This window comes from Chiloscyllium plagiosum, unplaced genomic scaffold, assembly GCF_037043375.1.
Source record: "Chiloscyllium plagiosum isolate Xiang-an unplaced genomic scaffold, Cpla_swu_hap1 HiC_scaffold_34, whole genome shotgun sequence".
Taxonomy (NCBI): domain Eukaryota; kingdom Metazoa; phylum Chordata; class Chondrichthyes; order Orectolobiformes; family Hemiscylliidae; genus Chiloscyllium; species Chiloscyllium plagiosum.
The window spans coordinates 33,514,484-33,527,702 of record NW_028270172.1 but is presented as its reverse complement, the minus strand read 5'-3'; the positions used below and the strand labels follow the sequence as shown (position 1 = coordinate 33,527,702).

The following is a 13,219-nucleotide window of genomic DNA, read 5'->3' as shown; positions in this document are numbered from 1 at the left end:
ATTTGTGCACAGCCAATCATGATTTCAGGGTAGGAAAGGAAATGTGAAGGAGGAAAAAAAAGTACTTACTTTATTTCAGAGAGGCACTAAATTTTAATTGCTTAAATCTCTGTCTCCACATCCCTGTAAAGATTTGCTGGGAAAGAATGGAATGTAAGTACTCAAATTCCCACGTCACATAAGAGAACGCTAATTGGCACTAACGTTGCCTCAAGCGACATTTGAAACAAACCACAAGAGGAATGCAGTTACAATGTTACCTTTTTATCTCATTAAATTTGAATCTATTGTCTAACACTTTCATTATTAAGGCCCAAAGGACATGTACAATATCTCTAATGCAGGAAACCACAACTCCAATACAATTACCTTACCAACCTAGTCACGGATTGATATGACAGCATGCAATTCTACAAACTGTCCATAACAAAATCCATGTCAATTTTGAGGTCAACGTTTTAAAAATTTCATTCTTGGGAAATAGTCAACACAGTGAGGTCAGCAGTTTGTCCATCCCTTGTTGCCCTTGAGTAGGAAGTATCTTTCTTTAAACCAAGAAGGCAGGTCACTACCTTCTTTTCAAGGGCCTGGTCAATGAATGCTGGCCTTGGCTGTGATCCCTGTTGACAAATACAAAAACATTTGGCTCATACTGTTAGTAGATATTTGATAAATCTGGGTAGCAAGTATGGTAGATGTCAAGTTGAGGCCACATTGATCAGAACAGCACATTTCTTTCCCGACATGACATCTTGCAACAAGCTGGATTTTAAAAGAAGTCACTTTTAAAGATATCAACTTATCACAACTCAGTTTGGAAAATCTGGAAAAGATATTCACACTGCTACACCATGGATTATTAGCGCAGGGTTTTGCAGTAGTATGCCAGTAACATAACCAAATGTATCTTAAAATATATTCTTTACCAATACAAAAGATATCTGCTGTACTCATTATCAGGAATAACAGGAAATGTCTGCATTTCAACTACATTGTCAGCAAAGCCGTCCCAGGTCAAATACATGTTTTTCTGAATTGGATTACCAATTAGATGTTAATTAGTGCCAACTTCAAGCAGTTTTCTCCTGTGGGCTCCAGGCTGGGCTGAGACAGCCAAAATTAATTTAATACATTACTCTTACAGAAGAAAATCTAGGCTGGACTTGTACAAAAAGTTCCCAGAGGAGGCAGGCCGCAGTACAGTACCTCAGAATCAAGCTTTGCCCACAGGTTCCTTCTCTTAGCTAAATCCATGCAACTGGGTTTAGTGTGGCTTTAGCAGTGATTTTTCACTTCCTTTTGCAAAAGTAACAACAGGAGAGGAAAATTGCCAATCGCCAGCACAGGCTGCCAACAAAGCAGGCCATTGATGAAAACATACAGATACATACAGCGGTAAACATACCACGGAAAACAAATGAAGAGAAGCAGCCCAGAAATGAGCCCAGACCACGCTGAGCACCAGTGGGTGATGGAAAGTACTTGGAGGTCAATCCTTTGAATGAAGCAATTTTCACATGTATTTCATCTCAGCAACAGAGCTTTGTGTCTATAGCATGGTTTACTTTGATTTCTAATTCCCAATACAGTGATAATCCACCACAATTAACTAATTTTACTGAGGAACATAGTCTAAACGATCATTAATTAGTGCTCACTTTCAGCAGGACTGCAATACTCACAATTATTGCTCTTATAGGTCAAATCTATTTTCATTTGGCTTTTAGTCATAGTCATGCAGTGTAGAAAAGGCCCTTCAACCCATTGATTCTTTAACGGCCTAGCTACACTCATCCCAAAGCTTTGAATGTTATGAAATTTCAGATGCTCATCCATCGACGTTTTAAAGGTTGTGAGGTTTTCTGCCTCAACCACCCTCCCAGGGAAAACATCACAGATTTCCGCTGTCCTCTGAGTAAAACAAATTTGTCACATCCCCTCTAAGCTTCCTGCGCTACACCTTAAAATGATGTCTCCTGTTACTGATCCTTTAACTAAGGCAAACAGCTGCTTCCTATCCACCCTGTCCATGCTCCTCAATCTTAGACATTTTTATTGGTCCCCATCTCAGCATTCTCTGTTCTAAAGAAAACAACCCAAGCTTATTCAGCCTCTCTTTATAGCTCAACTGCTCTATTCCAGGCAACATTCTGGTGAATCTCCTCTGCAACCCCTCCAGTGCAATTATATCTCTCCTATAGCGTGGTGACCAGAAATGCACATAGTACTCCAGCCATGACTTGACCAAAGTTCTATTCAGCTCCAATGTAATCTCCCTGCTCTTATAGTCGATGTCACGGTTGATAAAGGTAAATGTCCCATTGCTTTCTTAATTACCATATTAACCTGTTCTGCCAACTTCAGGGATCTGTGGACAAGCAGCCCAAGAACCCTCTGTTCCTCTGAGCTTCCTACCGTCCTGCCATTCACTGAGTACTCCCTCGTCTTGAGGCTTCCTTTAATTTTAAGAGAGCTGAACAAACTAGAAATGGAATCATAAGATTCAAATAGACTATTAACATCATCTTGATTTCAGTTATTTATATGAAAGAAAAGTTACTTTTTCAAAATTATTTGTTTCTTACAGTGGAATTAGTGCCTGTTTGAATTTGAAATGGCTGATAATTGGAAGAGAATGTGCCACATGTTGCCAATGTGTCTCTACGAGCCTAATAGAGACAACACACTAACAACATAGCCGGGACTATAATAATACAATACAAAACCACAGCCTTCTCACATGGAGAATGACCGAATGATTCCAATACTAAAAATAAACTTTAAATAAACAGGAGTCACCTCCTGTTTGGCTCTCAGGCGCGGTGCCTGGAAAGAGGGCCAAAAGCTAGCCAACTAAGCAAAGAATTAAAAACCAAAAGAACTGCGGGTGCTGCAAATCCGAAACAAACACAGAAATTGCTGGAAAAGCCCAGCAGGTCTGGCAGCATCTGTGGAGAGAAATCAGAGTTAACGTTTTGGGTCCAGTGACCTTTCCTCAGAACGGAACTGTAAACAAAAACATTATATCCTTGCCATTAAGAATAATAACGACAGAACTTCAAAGGAGGTACGAGCTGCTTCCCCCTACTGCTGAAGGATGAATAACAGGAAGGACAAACCTGCATTTCTATGAAAATTCCATGACTCAAAGATATCCCAAAACACTTTAGAGACATTAAATTACTTTTGTTAATACTATTATAAAGTCAGTAAATGCAGCACCCAATTCGCCTGCAACAGTGTGACACAAATAACAATGTGATACTGAAATTCAATCTTTATGATTGGTGCAGGTTGAGGGATAAATGTTGACGAGGGTATTACAGAACCACTTGTTATTCTGCAAATGAAACAACAGAATCTTATACATCCCACCTTGAAATAGGTTTTACATCTATTTTGAAAGGTGTCATCTCTGACAGTGCAGCATTCCCCCTGTGCTGCAACAGTCTCATTCTATTCACATGTATTCTGGGATTTCATCGAACCAACTATATCAGAAGAAAGAACGACATTACCATGGCAGACTAGAATTAACTTGCCGAATGGTCTACTCCTGTCTGTGCCAACCACGGTGCTATTCTAAACTAATCCAATCTGCCTGCACATGGTTTATATCCCTTTATTCTCTGCCTGTAAATATCTCTCAAACATTGCTATTGTATCAGCTTCTACCATCTCCCCTAGCATCTACACTATCTGTGTAAAAACTTGCCTCACACATCTCCTTTAAACTTTCTCCCTATCACATTAAACCTATGTCCCCTAGTATTTGACATTACCACCCTGGGAAAAAGATTCCAACTATCCATGCCTCTCATAATTTTAAATACTTCTATCAGTTTGCTCCTCAGCCTTCAACAGTCTACCAGAAACAATCCAAGTTTGTCCAACCTCAGTTTATAGCTAATACATTCCAATCCAGGCAATATGCTGGCAAACCTCTTTTGCATCATCTTCAAAGCCTCTACATCCTTCCTATGGTGTGGTGAGTAGAACTCCACAGAATATTCCAAATGCGTTTTCTTTTATTCATTCACGTTCAATAACTTGGCCCTGCCTGTTCTGCCTATTGGACTTACTTGAGTTAACCTCTGCCTTCACCTCAATCACTGCACATACTGACCTAGTGATGTGGTCTGGTCTCCCCACCCCACCACACCACACTAGTTTAAAGCCTCCTGAGTGACACTAGCAAATCTCCCTATAAGGTCATTGGTGCCCTCCAATTCAGATGGAACCCAGCCTTCTTGTACATGTCCCCCCTGCCCTGGATGAGATCCCAATGATCCAGTGTTCATGTGCCTGTCCAATGAAGCCCTCTCTTCTTAACCAGCCCTTTAGCCATGCATTCAACTGCATTATCTTCCCAAGGTTATAACCGTATAGGTCCTGCTTTTCAACTACTTAACTAACTCCCTAAATTCCCTTTGCAGGACCTCATCTCTCTTCACCAATTCTATTTAGTACCAATATGGGCCACATTCTCTGGCTGCTCACCATCCCCTTTCAGAATATTCTGTGCCTGCTCAAAGACTTGCCCCTGGCACCAGGGAGATAACATACCATCCTGGAGTCTCGCTTACAGCCACAGAAATGCCTATCTGTGCCCCGACTATAGAGACCCCAATGACGACGGCTTGCCAACACTTTAACACTCACTACTGTAAAACCAAGCCAATCATGATGTCACCGATCTGGCTGCTGCTGTTGCTTTCCCCTGAGACACCACAGCCTCCCAGAGTCCTTGTTTGAGAGAGGAATAGCCACCTGGGACTTCTACACCGCCTTCCCGCCCTTCCTTGCGGTCATCCATCTATTTGGTTGAACTTCTGGTGTGGCCACATTCCTAAAACTCCTACTTGCCTCTGTGTGCTCCTCAGTGAGTCCAACTGCCACTCCGACCGATCCATGCGGTCGGAGAGAAGCTGCAGGTGGACATACTTGCTGCAGACAGAGTTGTCAGGGACATTTGACTTCTCCCTGATCTCTCTCATCTCACTCCATTAAGTGCCATTAGCACCTCTCTAGTAAATACTGGATTAATTAAAAAAAAAAGGAGCTGCCCTGACCACACCTTAATGCTTGGTGCCCTCCTTAATCAAGGCTGACATTCACAAAGCCCACACTTTGAGTTCAACAGCAGTACTTCGACCTCACTGCTGAGACTCTGCTATTTCTAAAGCAAAACTACATTTTCTAACAGCCTCCCTCTTTCTTTTTTTGGTGCAGAGAGGAGGGAACGAGTGAAACACTTACAGTCATGTCACGTTTGGAGACACCGGGTCCTCCGCAATCCCTTTCTCAGTCGCAGTGAGCAAGCCAATGTCTCCCAGAACCCTCGTCAGTCACTCTGCACTATCACCCTCTCTTAATTTCAGTCACCAAAAGTAAGCATGAAACTCCAGCAGGCAGTGAAAAAGGCAAATAGTGTGTTGGTCTTCATAGCAAGAGGGTTCGAGTACAGGAGAAGGGATGTCTTGCTGCAATCGTAAAGATCATTCGTGAAACCACACCTGGAGTATTGTGTGCAGTTTTCATCTCCTTACCTGAAGGAAGATGTTCTGGCTATGGAAGGAGAACAAAGATGGTTTACCAGACTGATTCGTGGCATAGGGCAACTGACATACAGCCAAAGACTGGGTCAGTTAGGACTATAATCACTCGAATTTAGAAGAAAAAGGGGATTCTCAGAACCCTATAAAATTCTAACAGGACTAGAAATGGAAGAAACAGAAAGGATGTTCCAGATGACTGGGGAGTCCAGGGTTAGGGATAGGCCTTTTAGGACAGAGATAAGGAGAAATTACTTTACCCAGCCTCCTCCTAAAATCTTCAAATGACAGACGACAGTCTTCAGACAATTCAATTCACTCCACGTGATACTGGATGCTGTGAAGGGCCCTAACGACATTCTGACAATGGTACTGACGACTTGTGCTCCAGAACCTGCCACATTTCTAGCCAAGCTGTCCCAAAACAGCTACAACATTGGCATCGACCTGATAATATGAAAAAATGACCATCTAGGTCCTCTATACAAAAAGCAGGACAAATCCAGCCCTGCTAAATATTGTTCCACCAGTCTCTGCCTAATGAAGGGTTCAGAAAGGATATACAAGGATGTTGCCAGGGATGGAGGATTTGAGCTATAGGGAGAGGCTGAATAGGCTGGGGCTGTTTTCCCTGGAGCATTGGAGGCTGAGGGGTGACCTTATAGAGGTTTACAAAATTATGAGGGGCATGGATAGGATAAATAGACAAAGTCTTTTCCCTAGGGTCGGGGAGTCCAGAACTAGAGGGCATGGGTTTAGGGTGAGAGGGGAAAGATATAAAAGAGACCTAAGGGGCAACCTTTTCACACAGAGGGTGGTACGAATGAGCTGCCAGAGGAAGTGGTGGAGGCTGGTACAACTGCAACATTTAAAAGGCATTTGGATGGGTATTTGAATAGGAAGGGTTTGGAGGGATATGGGCCGGGCGCTGGCAGGTGGGACTAGATTGGGTTGGGATATCTGGTCAGCATGGACGGGTTGGACCAAAGGGTCTGTTTCCATGCTGTACATCTCTATGACTCCAAGAGGCACTGGCAAAGTAATATCCTGCCCACAGATGGTCAATTTGTCTTCTGCCAGGGGCACTCAGTTTTTAACCTTATTAAGCTATGGTCCAAACATGGACAAAAGAGCTGAATTCCAGAGATGAGAGTAACTGCCCTCAACATCAATCAGATTCAGTACCAAGGAGCACCAGCAAAACTGGAGACAATAGCTGGAGAGCAGAAAGGAAGATGTGATTGTTGAAGGTCAATCATCTCAGCTCCAGGACATCCCTGCAGGGGTTCCTCAGGGTAGTCTCTTAGGCCTAAACATTTTCAATTGTTTAATCAATGATCTGACCTTCACTGTTTATTGAACAATGTTCATCATAACCCTCAGATTCTGAAGCAGTCTATGTCCATATGCAGTGAGCATCCAGACGTGAGGTGGTAAGTGGCAAGTGACATGTGCACTATACAAATTCCAGTCAATGACAAGTTCCAAAAAGGAAGAATTTAACCATCATACCTTGGTGTTGAGTGGCATTATCTTCACTGAATGGCCCACCAACAACATCTTGGTGGTTGCCATTGACCATAAAATGAACTACCATATGACTATTGGGGATTTAGGAACAGGTCAAAAGAAACTCAGCTCTTTCTCCCCAAAGCCCTGTCCACCATCTACAAAGCACATGTCAACAGTGCAAAGGAAGACTTCCCGCTTGCCTGGATAAGTGCAGCTCCAGCAGAAACTTCACATCATCCAGAATAAACTTGGCATCCCATCCACCAGCTTCAACATTCTTCACTACCAATGTATAGTGGCAGCAGTTTGTACCATTTATTAGAGGCACTGCAACAACTGATCAAGGCTCCCCTGAACGCACCTTCCAACAGAGACCTCTACCATCTAGAAGATACTTGAGAACACCACCAAGTCCTCTTCCAAGCCAAACACCACCCAGACTTGAAACTCTAATTCCTATTCCTCCACCTTTGTTAGGTCAAGATCTGATACCTCCCTTTATAATAGCACTGTGGGTGTGCCCACGCTGCAAAGATTCAAGTGGTTCAAGAAGGCAGGTCATCATCGTCATCTACAGGGCAATTAGGGATTTGCAATAAATTTGGGTGAGCCAGCAAGGGCCCATATACCATCATTAAGGGGCAATATTAAGCAAGTTTTTTTTAATTCTTAGCAATAAAACAGGAATAGACACATCTGGAAGATTACTAATCATGTTGTTCACTTTAGGAACAACAGTCCTGTATTGCTAGTGTCCAACCTCTGCAGATATCCAGGGATAAAGCATTAAATGAAGGATGTTAACACTTACTTTTACAAAAAGCAGAGGAATTGCTACTATACATGTTTAAAAGTATTTATTAAAAATTCAATGCTAGATTTTTTTTTGTTAATGAAGAGTATTAAAGGATACGGAACAAAGTTGGATGAATGAGTTACAACACAGATAGCAATGATTTCAATAAACGGCCCATGAATAGGATCAAGAGATTCCTGGTTCTCTGCTCTACACACTACTACTGGCAAGGGTTAAGACAAATGGTTTACTTGCCATTGAGCTGAAAAATGATGTAGCAAAAAAAAGGATGCTTACTTTGAATGGGATTATCCAGACAAACTGCTGAGGAAGAAATGGAGAAAACCATAGCCTGAAAAATGGAGGAGCAGCATAATGAATGATCAATAACCAGTATAAATCAGTGACAGACATTGGTATCACTTTGGTAAAACTGATGGTCAAGTAGTAAGTGAAAAACACAGAGCGGTGCAATGACAGATGCGCACAATATCAGTATCAGAAATGACACAGAAAAACAGAATTATTGTAATTAAATCAGCTTTCACCAGGGCTTTATTTCCTCCCTGTTCTTTTTGAGCATGTTTTCCCTTCTCTAAGACATGTCGGATCGTTTGTGCATCAGATACCCCTATAATGCCTCCTTATGGGTCTATTATCTTCTTTTTGAACCTTAATGGTGAGTATCAACAGGTCACTCAACTGAAGGGGTATGCAACAATTCAGCCAATCCTGCATGTATCCAACATCCAACTATTTGAAAATGGATCAGTTGGACCAAAGGGATGGTTTCTGTGCTATACATCAGATATGCTCAATTTGTCTTCTGCTAGGGCCATTCAATTTGTAACCAAACATGGACAGAATAGCTGAACTCCAGAGATCCAACTGTCCTTGACATCAACCAGATAGTAATGCTATGCCTCATCAGGATAATGCAGTAGAAACCAAGCCCCATTATTGTTGAAATTTTCATAAAACACATTTTTTTTTAGGGAGGGGAGGAGAGAGAGAGAGGAGACAGAGAGAGAGGAGAGAGGAGAGAGAGACAGAGAGAGAGAGAGAGAGAGACTTCTGAACAGACTGGAACCACACAGTCAGTGTGTCTTATTTACTGCCGTTGGTGTCTTCCTACTGAGGAGGAGTTTATTTTTGAATTTTTTTTTGTTTTTCTTTATTGTTTATTGTGATTGTTTTCTGGGTTTTCTTTCTGCTATTTCTGTTCATTTGAAGCTGTGCTTAGTTGAACAGGCAGTTGCTATCACTGCTGCTGCTACAGCCTGGGCCTGCTCCTGCTACTGGACCCTGGACCTCACCTACACCCCAGCAATGCTGCTGCTGCCTGGGCCTACCTAAACTTGGGGCCTGCTTCCACTACTGCTGCCTGGGGCCTACCTCCACTAAAAAAAGAAAAAAAAAGTGTCAGACTTTCCTGATGCTCAGAGGGAGTTGGATCAATGCCAAGGTATTTCAACATGTAAATAACTGCTGACTTGGTGATGGGATACCTGCCTCTGTGGTATCATTTCACCTTTGATTTTAGAACTGCCCTTTTCCCATTTCAGTCTACAATCAAAAATACAGAAAAATAGAAAATGCAGTCTTCCAATAGAGACACAGGTTTAGGGACTGGAATTTAAGAGGGTAGGGCCCAGATGGATGGGGTTGAGGGAGGAGGCGTGCACATAATTGGAAATAACAGGATTGTGGCAATGTTACTAGAGTAGTAATCCAGCAGCTCAGAAGGTAGCTCATCACCACCTTCTCAAGTGCAATTAGGGATGGGATATAATGCTGGCCCAGCCAAGCAAGCCACGTCCACCTTCCTCGAGTGAATTTTAAAAAACTCTGGAGATCATGTTCAAATCCAATCATTGCGACGGGGGAAATTTGAATTCATTCCAGAATAAACAGCTCCCTCAGTATCAATGGTCATGAAACCACTAGGTTGACATAAAATATTCTTTGTGGAAGGAAAATAGAATTCCTTACCCCAGCTAGGTTACATGAAACAAAAGAGCAACAGCAATGTGATTGACGAGCCTCTGAGTTTCAGCAAGCCACTCGTTCATACCAAATCTCTGCAGAACAGTACATTTAAAATAATACCAAACAGATCACCTCATTACATCAACCTGGGCAATGGAAGCAACAAGTGCCCACCCTGCCCAGTTGACCATATAATCTAACAAGGGGAGACTTGTACTGAAATTGGGAAGTCTTTTCTAAAGACTAGACAAACAACAACCCAACATAAAAAATCCAAAAATAAATCACGTGGCCAATGGCCAAAGTTCTCTGGGCCATTCCTGGTCCTTATTTTATATGGGGTTGTAAGGATTTATATTGAGGAGTGCCATAAGCACCATTCACTAGGATTATGTCATGTAAACTTGTGGGCAGAACAAAGCTTGTGTGACCTGCCACCTGGTCTTCCTCAAAGTCACTGTAACAATGTCTATTATATCAGTGTAACCTCTGATGCTTACATGCAATGAACTATATCATTGAACTATATGAACTATAACAGTTACAAGTGGAGTTCCGCAGGGATCAGTTCTGGGTCCTCTGCTGTTTGTAATGTTTATTAATGACTTGGAAGAGGGAGTCGAAGGGTGGGTCAGTAAATTTGCAGACGATACGAAGATTGGTGGAGTTCTGGATAGTGAGGAGGGCTCTTGTCGGCTGCAAAGGGACTTAGATATGATGCAGAGCTGGGCTGAGGAGTGGCAGATGGAGTTCAACCCTGTCAAGTGTGAGGTTGTCCATTTTGGAAGGACAAATAAGAATGCAGAATACAGGGTTATCGGTAGGGTTCTTAGTAAGGTGGAGGAGCAGAGGGATCTTGGGGTCTATGTTCATAGATCTTTGAAAGTTGCCACTCAGGTGGATAGAGCTTGTAAGAAGGCCTATGGTGTATTAGCGTTCATTAGAGGGATTGAATTCAAGAGTCGTGAAGTGATGTTGCAACTGTGCAGGACCTTGGTAAGGCCACATTTGGAGTACTGTGTGCAGTTCTGGTCGCCCCATTTTAGGAAAGATGTGGAAGCTTTGGAGAGGGTACAGAGGAGATTTACCAGGATGTTGCCTGGAATGGAGAATAGGTTGTACGAGGATAGGTTGAGAGTGCTAGGCCTTTTCTCATTGGAACGGCGAAGGATGGGGGTGACTTGATAGAGGTTTATAAGATGATCAGGGGAATAGATAGACAGTCAGAGACTTTTTCCCCAGGTGAAGGGTGGAAGGTATAGGGGGGGATGTCAGGGGTAGGTTCTTTACCCAGAGAGTGGTGGGGGCATGGAATGCGCTGCCTGTGGGAGTGGCAGAGTCAGAATCATTGGTGACCTTTAAGCGGCAATTGGATAGGTACATGGATAGGTGCTTAAGCTAGGACCAATGTTCAGCACAACATCGTGGGCCGAAGGGCCTGTTCTGTGCTGTATTGTTCTATGTTCTATGTTCTATATCTTTGTAACTACAACAGCCTCTTCTAGTTAAACCAAGAAATGGTTTTCCTCTACCACATTTGACCAAGCAGACTGATACTTTCCTACACTTAAGGAGTATGGTCGCAGCAACCTTCATCGTGAACAGCAACACATACAAAAAAATCCAAAGTGAGGACCAGCGATCTATGATTTACTAAAGAAATTAAGCTTATAGGAAAAAGCATATAACTGTACAAAGAAATGTTGGAAGGTCAGATAATTGGTCAATATACTGAGAATAGTGAAGAATCATTAAAATATCAGAACAAAAATTAGAATCTGAGAGAAAGAGCAAACTGATGGAGGGGCAGGCTGACAAGTCACCAGGTCCAGATGGACTTCATCCATGTACCTTAAACCAGGTGACTAATGAGGAAGTAGAAGTATTACTTAACTTTCAAAACTTCCACAAAATTTGGAACGGTTCTATCAGATTGGAAAGTAGTAAGTATAACATTCTATTCAAGAAGGCAATGAGGCCAAAAGCAGGGAATTGTAGGCCAGTTGACTTGATGTTTTGTAATGGAGGAATGTGTTAGAATTGATCACTAAGGAGTTCAAAACTGGACACTGGGGGGAAAAAAATCAAGGTAATCAGTAAGAGTCAGCACTGTTTTATGAAAGGAAATTGGTGTTTAACCAACTTACTGGAATTGTTTGAAGGAATAACAAGCACCGGGGAAAAATATTGTAATGTACCTGGATTTCCAGAAGGAATTTGACAAGGTTCCACATGAAAAATTATTGCATTAAGTAAAAGCCCATTGTCTGGTAGAACCTGTGAAGAGAAAACAGTTAACATTTCAAGTCCAGTACAATTCTTCAGAAAATACTTCGAAGGAATATGGAAAACATTCCTGTTCCCAAAAAAAAGTCATATCAATATTTTCTGGGTTTGATTCAGATTTCCAGCATCCACAGTAGTTTGCTTTTATAGGAACTCCTTGTGTAAGAAGCAACATAGTAACATGGATATAATGAAGGGTCGTATGGTGGAATGGTAATATCCCAACCTCTGGGACAGAAGGTATGGGTTTCAAATCTATCTACCCCAGAGGTGTGTCAAAATATGTCTGAACCGGTTGTTTCAAAGGATGTTGTAAGCTTGGCTGGCAAGAAGCAACCAGAAAGCATATATAACTGGGTCTTTTCATATTGGCAGCAGTCTGTGCTAGATCCTCAACTTCTGAAAGTTGATATTAAAGACTGAGGAGGGGGGTGAAATCTGCAGCTGACAAAAATAGAAAAATAAGTTATGAAATTGATATAACAAGGATATCGATTGATACTGATAGGGATATGAGCAGGCAAAAATCTGACAGATAAGAGTATAATGTAGGAAAGTTCAAGTTGTTCACTTTTGCAGAAGGACTAAAAAGCAGACTATTATTTAAATGGTGAACTGCAGAATTTGAATGGTGCAGACAAATACAGATCTTCTAATGCAAAAAATATGCAAAGGACAGCAAATGATTAAGACAACAATGGAGTGCTATATAAAAATCGAAAGACCTGCAGATGCTATAAATCAAGAAAAAAAAAACAGAAATTTCTGTACAAGCTCAGCAGGTCTGGCAGCATCTGTGAAGAGAAATCAGAGATTAAGTTTCGCGTCCAATCCTGAGGAAAGGTGACTGGGCCTGAAACGTTAATTGTGATTTTTCTTCAAAGATACTGCCAGACCTGCTGAGCTTTTCCAACAACTTCAGGTTTTGTTTGTGAATGGAATGCTATACTTTATCATGAGACGGATTGCACATAAAAGTAAGGAGATTATGGTTCAGTTGTCCAGCGCTATGAGATGTGGTTTCGCAAATCAAATACTTTGTTGAGTTTTGATCTTCTTCTTTAGAAAAGGATATTAATGC

The 13,219-nt window shown here is 41.8% G+C and overlaps 1 protein-coding gene across 9 annotated transcripts in view; it reads right to left on the bottom strand.

Annotated features, from left to right (window-relative positions):
* The window catches only part of LOC122564399 (engulfment and cell motility protein 1), a 319,775-nt gene that overhangs the window by 299,789 nt on the left and 6,767 nt on the right, over positions 1 to 13,219 (bottom strand). For 2 of the 9 annotated variants that reach the window (XM_087978589.1, XM_087978591.1), the window contains exons 2-3: positions 12,051 to 12,129; positions 8,161 to 8,215 (exon numbers count right to left, since the gene is read on the bottom strand). The exons of 6 other annotated variants lie outside the window; for them this stretch is intronic. The gene's annotated coding sequence lies outside the window, so the exon portion shown is untranslated. The remainder of the gene's footprint in view (positions 1 to 8,160; positions 8,216 to 12,050; positions 12,130 to 13,219) is intronic. One more of the 9 variants, XM_043719201.2, reaches the window with a different exon arrangement.